Source organism: Anolis sagrei, chromosome 2 (genome assembly GCF_037176765.1).
Source record: "Anolis sagrei isolate rAnoSag1 chromosome 2, rAnoSag1.mat, whole genome shotgun sequence".
Lineage (NCBI taxonomy): Eukaryota > Metazoa > Chordata > Lepidosauria > Squamata > Dactyloidae > Anolis > Anolis sagrei.
Genome location: NC_090022.1, coordinates 221,256,370 through 221,268,877, shown reverse-complemented (window position 1 = coordinate 221,268,877; position 12,508 = coordinate 221,256,370). Strand labels below are relative to the sequence as shown.

The 12,508-nt window shown below is 42.7% G+C and overlaps 1 protein-coding gene across 1 annotated transcript in view; it reads left to right on the top strand.

Annotated features, from left to right (window-relative positions):
- Positions 1 to 1,548: 1,548 nt before the first annotated feature.
- The window catches only part of KANK1 (KN motif and ankyrin repeat domains 1), a 122,807-nt gene continuing 111,847 nt past the window's right edge, over positions 1,549 to 12,508 (top strand). The window contains exon 1 of the mRNA XM_060762251.2: positions 1,549 to 1,940. The gene's annotated coding sequence lies outside the window, so the exon portion shown is untranslated. The remainder of the gene's footprint in view (positions 1,941 to 12,508) is intronic.

Here is a 12,508-nt window from a genome sequence, read left to right as displayed (position 1 = left end):
TCAACCTGCTCTCCCTGGATTCGAACTGCTGATCTATCGGTCAGCAGTCCTGCTGGCACAAGGGTTTAATCCATTGCACCACCAGGGGCTCCAGTTTATTATTATTATTATTATCATCATCATCATCATCATCATCATCATCATATTATCTGTCCAAAATGTATCTACAGTAGAGTCTTGCTCATCCAACCTTCGCTCATCCAATGTTCTGTATTATCCAACACAGTCTGCCTCCAGCCCAGATCCACAGCTTTTTCAATACATTGCAATGTTTTGGTGCTAAATTTGTAAATACAGTAATTACTACACAATGTTATCATGTATTGAACTGCTTTTTCTGTTGATTTGTTGTAGAAGATGATGTTTTGGTGCTTAATTTGTAAAATCATAATGTAATTTGAAGTTTAATAGGTTTTTCCTTAATCCAGTGGTTCTCAACCTGTGGGTCCCCAGGTGTTTTGGCCTACAACTCCTAGAAATCCCAGCCAGTTTACCAGTTGTTATGATTTCTGGGAGTCGAAGGCCAAAATATCTGGGGACCCATAGGTTGAAAACCAGTCTTAATCCCCCTTTATTATCCAACATTTTTGCTTATCCAACGTTCTGCCAGACCATTTATGTTGGATAAGCGAGACTCTACTGTATATACTGTATATAGAGGGAGCCCCTGGTGGTGCAGTGGATTAAACCGCTGAGCTGCTGAACTTGTTGACCGAAAGGTAGCAGGTTCGAATCTGGGGAGTGAGGCGAGCTCATGCTGTCAGCCCCAGCTTCTGCCAACCTAGCAGTTCAAAAACATGCAAATGTGAGTAGATCAATAGGTACCAGTCCTGTGGGAAGGTAACAGCACTCCATGCATTCATGCCGACCACGTGACCTTGGAGGTGTCTATGGACAATGCCGGTTCTTCAACTTAAAATTGGAGATTAGCACCAACCTGAGTCGGACACGGCTAGACTTAATGTCAAGGGAAAAACTTTACCTTTACTTCTGTATATATATATATATATTCACAGATTTTAGTTTTCAAGCTGCCTTACAGGTAATTCCCACCTGTTGAGATGATCAGGTATTTCATATATATATATAGATTGTCCCATAGGAAAGGTGCTGTTTGGATGGAGCCAGGGCCAGCCTTCTTTCTCTGGAGTTTGGGTTCTGCACACAACTTTCCATTTGGGACTGGAAGCTAGCCAAGAGGCAGCTTTCCTTCTCTGCTTCCTGGTCATTTCTTGGTGCCAAGCAGGGTTTCTTCCTCCTCTCCCCTGTGCCCTTCCACAGGTCAGTGTTTCAACTCAAAACTTCAGCTATCCCTCCCGCCAGGTGTTTTGGACTTCAACTCCCACGGCCTCAGGCCCTTTCCACTTAAGCGGCTGAGGGGTAAAAGGAAGGGGCCTGAGGCCGTGGGAGTTGAAGTCCAAAACACCTGGCGGGAGGGAGGGCCAAAGTTTGCCCATGCGTGTTTGAACCCTTAACCCTCCCTCCCAAACCCAGGGGTGGGTCACGTGACGAGAGGCTCGCGGTCGGGGGCGGGAGAGGGAGCGGGCTGCTGGGCAAAGCATTGTTGGTTTGGGGCAGCAGCGCGCAGACGCAGTGCGGCGGAGGGTGTGTGTGTGTGTGTGTGTGTGTGCCTGTGTGCCTGTCTATCTATGTGCGCGAGGGAGAAAGAGACACACACACACGGAGAGAGGGCTGCTACAAAGAAACACGCGAGGAGTTTGCAAGAGGAACTCGGACTCAGCCCTAGTTGGAGGCGGCGGCGACTTCTCCCGATTGGAAGCGCTTTCGGTGGGCTTGTGGCCCTCAGGCTCAGCCCACTTCTCTCCGGGGGAGAGAGGAGAGGGCGCCCCGTGTCCTTCCTTCCACGGGCGCCGGACTTGCAAGGGAGTCCCTCCACAGCCCGCCCCTTTCCCCCTCTCCGCAGGTTGCAGAGGAGCGAGGTGAGTCCGGCGCTCATTCTCCAATTGAGGGGGGGCTTCTTTGGGGGCTGTTTGGAGGAAGAGAGGGAAGGAAGGAAAGGTAGGTGGCCGGCCTGAGAAGGATGAGGAAGGCTTGATCTCAGTCCGAGGCCAGGCATGGGCAAACTTCGGCCCTCCTTCCAGGTGTTTTGGACTTCAACTCCCACTTTTCCTAACAGCCGGCAGGCCAAGCATGGGCAAACTTTGGCCCTCTCTCCAGGTGTTTTGGACTTCAAATCCCACTTTTCCTAACAGCCGGCAGGCCAGGCATGGGCAAACTTTGGCCCTCTCTCCAGATGCTTTGGACTTCAACTCCCACCATTCCTAACATCCCGTAGGCCAGGCATGGGCAAACTTTGGGCCTCCCTCCAAGTGTTTTGGATTATAGCTCCCACCATTCCTAACACTCTGAGGCCAGGCATGGGCCAACTTCAGCCCTCCCTCCAGGTGTTTTGGATTTCAACTCCCACCTTTCCTAACAGCTGGAAGGCTGGGCATGGGCAAACTTTGGTCCTCCCTTCAGGTGTTTTGAACTTCAACTCCCACCATTCCCAACAACCGGCAGGATAGGCATGGGCCAACTTAGGCCCTCTCTCCAGGTATTTTGGACTTCAACTCCTACTATTTATAACAGTCAGCAGGCCAGGTATGGGCAAACTTCAGCCCTCCCTCCAGGTGTTTTGGACTAACCTCCATAAGTCCTAACACTAGGCAGGCCAGGCATGGGCAGACTTCAGCCCTCCCTCCAGGTGTTTTGGACTTCAACTCCTACCTTTCCTAACAGCTGGCAGGCCAGGCATGGGCAAACTTGGGTCCTCCCTCCAGGTGTTTTGGACTTCAGGAATGGTGGGAGTTGAAGTCCAAAACACCTGGAGGGAGGGCCAAATTTGCCCATGCCTGGCCTAGGCTTACTTTTAGGTCTGCTTTAGCCATGGAGTCTCCCAGAGCCAATTGAACCCCATCTTTTCCAAATGCTTACCTTGACCTCCTGCCCTTTTGTCAGTCCTGGGGTTTTCCACTGCTGGATAGAGAAAGGCTAGGATGTTGTGGTGTCAGCACGTGTGCCCCCCCCCCCCTTCTGTGTTTTCTCTTTCAGCCTGGGAGTTCCCCTTCACTTGACATTGCAATGGCCCTGAGGGCGCATCTAGCATCACTGCAGCTTGACTCCATTTTAGCTGCCAGGGATCCGTGCTGTGCCACCATGGGAGCTTGTAGGCCGACAAGGTCTTGAGTAGGCATGGGCAAATTTCAACTCGCACCATTCCTAACAGCCTCAGGCCCCTTACTCCCCCCCCCCCCCGCCTCAGTCGCTTAAGCGAAAGGAAAGCACCCTGAGGCTGTTAGGAATTGTGCGAGTTGGGAGTCCAAAACACCTTGAGGGCCAGTTTGCCCAGGCCTGGTCTTGAGCCTTCTCTGCCACACAGTGCTTCCCCCCCCCCCACCCCGGTCAGGAGCAACTTGAGAAACTGCTAGTCGCTTCTGGTGTGAGAGAATTGGCCATCTGCAAGGATATTTCCCAGGGGGTGCCCAAATGTTTTGATGTTTTATCAACCTTGTGGGAGGTTTCTCTCATGTCCCCACATGGAGAGCTGGAACTGACAGAGGGAGCTCATCTGTGCTCTCCCTGGAGCGAGTCAGCAGTCCTATTGGCACAAGGGTTTAACCCATTGTTTCTCAACCTGTGGGTCTCCAGATGTTTTGGCCTTCAACTCCCAGAAATCCCAATCAGTTTACCAGCTGTTAGGATTTCTGGGAGTTGAAGGCCAAAACATCTGGGGACCCACAGGTTTAGATCCACTGGTTTACCCCATTGTGCCACTGAGGGCTCACAGTGCTGGTTCCTCCCCAAACTACACATCCCAGGATTCCTTAGCACTGAGCCCTGGCTGTGCAAGTGGGGTCAAACTGCATCCATTCTAAAGTGTAGATCCACCCTGACTTCATTTTTATCCCACCTTTCTCCCAATATACCTACTCTCAATATACTCCCAATAAACCTAAGGCCTTTCCACACAACCCTATACACATTGGACTATATGGCAGCGTGGACTCAAATAACCAAGTTCAAAGCAGATATTGTGGGATTTTCTGCCTTGATATTCTGGGATATAAGGCTGTGTGAAAGGGCCCCTGAAGTGATTTACAGGTTCAAGAAACAAGGAATCACAGGATGCACCTGCACTTTAGAATAAAGGCAATTTGACCTCACATTCACAACCGTGGCTCAATATTGTGGAATAGTGGAATAGTGGGAAGTGTCATTTGGTCAGGCACTGCCAATCTTTCGCAAAGAAGGTTAAAAAGCTGATAAAACTACAAATCCTAGGGCTCCATAGCATGGAGCCACAACTGCTAAAGTGGTGTCAAACTTTAAATTCTACACTGGGTGCATGGACATTGTGGAATGAATGTTGTGTGACCCCACTTGGAAGTGCCATGGCTCAGTGTTGTAGTTTGACAAGGTATTTAGCCTTCTCTGCCTAAGAGTACTGGCCCCTTACCAGATTGCAACTCCTGTCATTCCATAGCACTGAGCCATGGTTGTTCAAGTGTGATCAAACTGCATTAATTCTAAAACCTAGATGCATTATATGCTGTGGCTTTCCTTTGCAGGCTTCTCTGTCCTCCACCACCTCTCTTCTCAAAGTCCCTTTTTCCATTTCATTCGTTTCCTTCCTTCCATTATTTCTTTCTTTCTTTCTCCCTCAGTTCTTTGAAACAGTAGGGATGAGGGAGGCTTTTGTTCTGGAAACTTCAAAGGTATTTGAAAGGGAGGGCACACTTCTAGAGGTGCCTGTCAGCACATCATTGTGTCGGCTTTCTTTTATTCCCTTCCCCTTGCTGAAGGAGGAAAAGAAACTTTCTTTCCCTCTCTTCTGGCCGCTCTGCTCTGCACGTGAGTCAGCTAATGAAGCTGCATTTTATGCATAGCTGGAAGCTTATTGATCTCCTGCTCAGTGTCATTCCTCACAGGTTTGGCTTAAGCAGCCTGTTGGGAGCCTGTAGGAAAATTGAAATCCCCCTTTTTGGGGGTGCAGGGAGGGATAGTCTCCTAATTGAATAGTGAATTTTACTTGCAAATTAAGGAGAACACAGCTTCAGATCCGAAGTCTTTACCAAACCATGTAATAGTTTGTATATGTATTTATAATACATATGTGTTCCTTCTATCGGCAGAGAAACCTTGCAGACTCCTAAGTATATGGGGTGCTTGATGATGGTTATAGATATGCACTTGGAGATCTGTGATGTAGTAGTTTGAGTACTAGATTACACTATATGACAAAATTTGGAAAAAAAATCTGTTCCTTGTTTGAAAGTGTTATTTCCTGTTTAATTTTATGGTACATACTTTGAAAGTAGTAGTGGCTGCCACAAACTGTGTTGAATGGGTTGAGACTCTATGAGATATTCATTGGAAAACTATAGCAAAATGTGCTGCAGGATGTCCGGCGAAAACAAAAATTTTGCACTTCAATAAACTCTTTCTGATACTGTTCCATTATCTGGGTGAAGGCCAAAAGGGGGTGCTAGACAGAGAAGGATCATCCATTTTATTGGGGGGGGGGGTTTAAAGGAGTAAAACCATTTTCTCCATTTTCACTGGTTATTTCATGAACGAGGGTTGTTTCCACTATGAAGACATTGGGGGGGGGGGGAGGGAATAACAGGAAAACAGGGGGAATGAATTAACTCCTTCAAACCCCGCTTCCCCCCTGTAAGATGGACTATCCTTCTCTGTCTAGTACCCCCTTTTGGCCACCCCCAAGATAATGAAACAGTACCTCTTTTCCATTTTTAATGATATTTATTTATTATTTCAGATATTAGTACCCTGCCCTTCTCTCATACACCCCCCCCCGGGGGGGGGGGAGCTCAGGGCAGCTAATTGATAGAACCAATTAGAAATTACATTTATAACCGAGGAGCAAAAATGTTGCCTTATAAAGTGTTATGACTCTGGAGACCAGGGTTTATTTATTTATTTCGTACATTTCTACCCTGCCCTCCTCCCCATAAGGGGACTCAGGGCGGCCTCACATAAGCATCAAATGATGCTAACAACATATACACCATAAATTACAATTAAAACAGTAAAATCATTTAAAAACATTATACAAAATCATCAATACATTCATTTAAGAATACATTAATGTGTCAGTAAAGAATCACTTCAAATCCCTTCTCAGCCATAGAAACTACAGCGTGATTTTTGATAAGTCACACTGTCTTGGCCTCAGAGGAAGGTAATGGCATCCCCTCTCTGAGCTAATAAAGAAAAACCCCTGTTAGGGTTTCCTTAGGGTTGCCATAAATCAGAAATGACTTGAATGCTCACAACAACCTGGAGATTCAGTATGAACCCCGTTTCATGGGTCAGGTATCCACAGTTTCATTTTTCCACATCCAACAAAATGTGTCTTCACTATGTATCTTTTAGGTCCTTCAGTGTGACTTTAGTATCCTTTCAGCAATCCATTTCAGTAGGGTTCACTATTATCTATGGTTTTGTGCATCTGGGACTGTATTCTCATAGATACATGGATTGTACTGCATATCTAAAAAGTAGCAAAACCATGTTCCCAAGCATTTTGTGAATGAACACAGATTGACTACTGAGTACTTACGTATCCCAGCTCATATTTTACATAGTCATGCTCAAACAAGACCAATCAATTAACATTATGCCTTTTTTAGAGTCCTTTAACTAGAAATAAAGTTTTTGGGTTGAGCCCAGTGGTAACTTTTACTTCTCTTTACTTGTGTGCATTGTTTGTCTGCCACTGATGCTCCTGTGAGCCTGGTGATTGTGGTCCTTTTTCATTTCATCATGACTGTTGACCCCTCGTGAAATATAAGAATATTAAATAATTTTGTATTGTTGGTGTTGATACATAACATGGCAGTCATGTATATTTCTAGGATTGAGCCATAGTCCTTATTCCAGGGCTGAAGTTGATTTAGCATGAACAGAAACAGTGCCTTGGGTTCTTTCCAGATTTCTGTCTTTTAGTGTTACTCATCTGTGGTTGACCCTACGCATATGTAAACAAGGATAAAAGAGTTAGTCAATTCCACATTTACAAGTAAGCACAGGAATGTGCTTATTCTAGTTCCCATATCTTACTTTTTAATCATTGCTGAATTAATAACTTTAGTTAGACAGAGTAAACTTGGGCTGCAGACCTATACATGTTTACTTAGAAATAAGGTCCATTGAACATAGTGGTATTTTTGCTGGGTTACACATGTGCAGATGGTACTGTGAGTAATATTTACCCAATTATGAGGCATAGATGCATTGCTGAGTTCTTGACAATTCTGCTCATTTTTGTGCTGATTTAACTTAGATACTTATGGCAGTTATACTACCTGTTTTAGCGACCTGGGTTTGAAGACTTGCATTGTACTTCAGTTCTATTGAATCAAGTGCTTGTCTAATACATTCACAAATATGGGATATGGCCCAGTGTCTTGGATATAACTGGGATAACTCCATCAAGGTTCTTGTTTGTTTCTTGTACACTTGTCAAAATAATTAAAAGCTCTGTTATGTCCTGTAGATAACATTGTTTGTCTGGAGGCAAGTCTTATCATTTATTTATAGTTAGGTCCAGAGACTTGCAAGTTGATTTCATGGAGAAAAAATAATTTATAGACAAGAGCATTAGTGGGTACCCATTTTAGAGCTGGATTATTATTATTATTATTATTATTATTATTATTATTATATTTAAACCCCCATTTTGTCTCCTTTGGAGGACACTCAAAGTGGCTTCACATAAAAGCATTAGCATGACCATTTAAAATGTACAAATATCTGAACATTAAAACAGGATTAAATATAAACAGTATTTTAAAAAATAATGAGCATTGCAATGCTGTGAGCCTTATGGGAGAAAAATGAAAAACAAGCATATAGTTCATATATACATTTCCCACCTTCTCTGTATTAGCTTTTAATACATTCACTCTAGTCATTGCTTGTAGAAAACTGTTTTCCAAGTAATAAGGGAATAGGGAGAGAAATACAGTTCTCTATCATGTAGCACTATTTTGTTTTCATAGCGATCTCACTGTGTTCCAAGGTGGTGTAATGGGTTAAACCCTTGTGCCGGCAAGACTGCTGACCAATAGATCAGTGGTTCAAATCCGGGGAGAGCTGTTTGAGCTCCCTCTGTCATCTCCATCTCCCCATGTGGGGCCATGAGAGAGGCCTCCCACAAGGATGGTAAAACATCTGGGCATCCCCTGGGCAAAATAATTTATTCTTGCAGATGGCAAATTCTCTCACACCAGAAGCGACTTGCAGTTTCCCAAATTGCTCCTGACATAAAAAAAAACAAAACAAAATGGTGTTCCAAAAAGTTAGTGAATTCAACCAGAAGACTGCCAAAGCATGGGAAATGATATGGTGCTAAAGTAGTTGCCCTAGGGGATAAAAGTAGTCTTCTAAGAGCACCTTCTGACACTCACCTGTGAAACAGGAGACAGAAGACAGAACAGTGCCACCTATATCGAGTTCATATAGCTATGTTCCACAAGGGAAGTAGTGACAAAAATGGCAATTTTTGGGACCTTTCCCTGTTCTTATTTGTGTGTTTTGGGAACAATTATCTGTGAGGGTGAACCAGATGTTTCGATTCGATAGAGTTGCTCTGACACTAATGTACTCAGTCACCTTGATATGATAGAACTTTTTGTCAATATATAGGGTGTCAGTCTATCTATTCATCCGTCCACCTACACTGACTAAGCATGTGTTGTGATCCCTGGGTCTGGACATTCAAACCTTTCCTAGGAATTAGAGCCTTTGTGAGCTTGGTCCATCGCTATCATTGTTAATTCTGCAGCTATGCACTCACAGCAGTTGTTATATAGACGCTGCCCTCTTCTTTGGTATTACATCTCTTTAAATCAGGCATGGGCAAACTTAGCCCTCCAGGTGTTTTGGATTTCAGCACCCACAATTCCTAACAGCCTAGGGCCCCTTCCTTAAGAGGCTGAGGGGGAAAAGGAAAGGGCCTGAGACTGTTAGGATAGGAAATGTAGGAATTAAAGTCCAAAACATTGGAGGGATGAAATTTGCCCTTGCCTGCTTTAAGTAATTGTTGTAGCTACTGTTTGGCTTATCATCTATTCTAGAAGATCTCAGCAAACTTTGCATTGTAAGATACATTCAAATGTGTTTGCTCTGGTGAAAATTTCAAATTTGCCAGTTTCTTGTATTAATGTCTTTGAAAGAAAATAAACCGTATAGCCATATGCTTTACTTTCTGCTTTTTGTACTGTAATACCCTTTGGGCTTTCTATTCTTGCTGTGTATGGCCTATCTTAAATAATAGATGTAGGAAGTGAAATGAAAACTCCCTAGTGAAGAATTTGCTTAGTAACTGATGCAAGCTGTGTGTGTATTGTGTGCTGTCTGTAGCTGTTAGAAATGGGCAGCAATTCTTGGCTTTGGTTTTGTAGAGACACAATCAGTTAATTGGGAAGAGTTGTAAACTTGTGTTGTCAGCAGCACTCAGTAGATTCAGTCACTTAGTTAATGGAATTAAGTAATGGGATTTATTTTGATATTAACCATTTAATGAGATGGGGGGAGATCAGGGTTTCTTCTGAAATGGCCTTGTAAGACATGTGTTTAACTCTATTATTTTAACTTCCTCTCAGATAAAATTGCTCTTGTTGGGTTGGAAATGTATTTCTGTTTGACATAATCATAAAATTCCTTTTCAGCAAGATACATTTCAGTGTTTTACATGGATTCCTGCTCCCATCATATGGCAGAACAGTGTTTGAGTTATCTGATGTGGGGGTCTGGCAAGTTCCCCCCTCCTGACAGATTCCTATTGACTACAGTGGCATCTCCTTCATGGAAAACTTCCATAGACAGACATTGATCCATGGATGTTACCTTGAGCAGGGCTGCAGTAGAGGATAATGGAAATTAAAAGCAGCACATAAATTAACTGGCTTGGTGTCCTTTCATGAAAATGATGTGCAAATCAGGAGTGCTGGGCAGCTAATTAAACAAAGTATCTGAGGTGCTTCCACTCATTGCACTTTCCTTCTTTAGTCCTTATTTCTAGATTAATTATTTCAGTTATTTGGTACAATGGCATTACTGGGGGGAAAGTGCAGAGGGCACAAATAGTACTGATGGTGGCAAACAAATGATTGTCTATAAAATATTTGACCTGTTTGTTAGCAGACATTTACTATGTTTTATTAAAAAAAATATTCCTGTAGTCAGATATAATCACTCAAGCCCAACTTACATGTAGTTGGTCACTATACCCAGAAGGGTAAAAACTCAAGGCTAATTTATTTTTAACTTTCTAGTGTGCATGTTCTCTGATCAGAAATGTTGTAATGATTCCTCAGATCATTGGCCCTTTTATCTATATTTCCTATAAGCACACACTGTTTTTTTGTTACTGGCATTTTTTCCTGCAATTTTAGTTACAATACTGTGGTGTGGTCTAGTATTGAATGAGGTCTATGAGAGTGACACCATGAGATGGCACCAATACACAACCAGTTTACTGAAAATGTGTTTGATTTAACATACTTACATTTAGTTCTTAAGAGTTGGTTGATGTTTTATATTCTGTAGTTGTATGTCTTCAAGTTGTTTCTGCTGTAGAGTTGTCATATCTTTGGGTTTGCGTGACAGGTTTTGTTCAGAGGGGTTCTTCCTTGGTGACTGAGAGAGTGTACTTCCAAAGGCCATCAGTGGGTTTCCATGGCCAGGCAGGATTCTCACAGAATCTTAGTCCAAACCTCAAATCACTACATGAAACTGACTGATTTATCTCCAATGAAGATTGTTGAACCAATTTTTGTCTCTTTACATGACCATTCACTCTAAGGCATTAAGCTGTTATTTTTACGTAAGTATAAAAACCTAAAGTGAAGAATCAAAAAGCCACATAGCTTAACTCATGGAAGTTGACAGCATCCTCTTCCTTCAAATTGATTCCTGACACTCCAGTGCACTACCAAGTTATTTTCCCTTTTGCTTTGTGAAAGGATTTCTGCATAAGTCACAGCCTTTCGTGTATATTGAAGCTTTCAGCATTCCGCCCTCCACTGATCCATTATTGACATTAGCGATTGGATGTTTGCCTCTTAAGTAATTGGCCATAATGTTCAGAAGCATTTAGATTTTCCCCAGGGCTTGAGCAAGACATTAAGGACATTGTGTAGAGTTGGGGATCGCTTGTTATTTTTGTGTTTCCTGTGTCAAATAATTGGAGATGTACCCTTAGGAGTATGATACATGGTCTCCTTAAGTTGTGCTAAAACTGTATAAATACAGCAGAGAGTCTCATGCACCAAAACCAGCCTGTACACAGCATTTTGTCATTCCAAATTGCAAATAAATTATAAAGTAAAACCAACAGGAAGTACCATAGAAACTAGAAAAAAATATTACAACATGAGTTTTCATGACATATTTTCATGAGGGCGGGGTACAAATATAGGAAATAAATAAATAAATAAATACATTATAGCTCTCTTTATTAGATACATGGACTACCATCCTGAATTTTGGGTAGGTGTGTGATTAGCATGGAACTGTAATTAGGGAGATCAGCGGAAAATTTAACGTGAGAAGTGCTGGCCTTGACAGTTACCATATATATTGTCCTAGAAGTCAACCTTTTGTATAAGGCTTTGGAGTCAAAATTATGGATTTTTATGTGATCTGTGGATAAATCAAGGGTCATTTTACAAAGAGGAGAAATCACCAATATCACCTGATAGGGGACAGCTGCCTAAGTCTATGACTGCAACTAGAGTTGGAGCTTCTTCCCTGCCCGGGCATTCAAAAAGTCCAGAAGTGGTGCCATGGTGGAGAAAGCAGAGAGGGTTGGTGCTTCTTTTAGGTTCTCCCAGAATGGGCTAAGCTCTTGCCTTTCGCCATTCTTTTTAGAGAAAGGAATGGTTAATTGTTGATAACAGCGAGGGTGCTATTCTTACATTGACAATGGTTATGTCGACTCAGGTTTTTGGTTGGGTATTTTGACTAAAATTTCTAGATTAATATGTGAGTATATAGGACATATTGTTAACATTGGGTCAAGGTGTTGCAAATGACACAAGCAGCTCGGCCCTAAGTGAGCAAATTTAACAATGATAAGAAACTGTTTTCCTGATTCAAAACAGGCAATATTCCTGATGAATTGTAACTCAAAAAGTCCCTTGCTTTGATCTGCTTTTGAAGTGTTGGGCACTCTAGATTATGTTGTGTACTTATAGACTTCGCTTATGTGATATGTAGAAATCTAACCAGACATTCATTGGCTGATCTAAGAAGGTTCATTTGAAAGATATTTCCCTGAATACATTGTGCATAAGCTATTTTTAAAAGAATATATGTAATTGATTCAGGAAACTGCAAAGTGAATACTGTTCAGAAAATACTGAAGTTGAAGCATGGACGCCCAAACATTCCCTACCTTTTCACTAATAATGCTTCCAAAACTCTTAAGTTAGTTGGTTCATAAATTCTTGAATGGGTAGTAAGCATTCCATTGAAG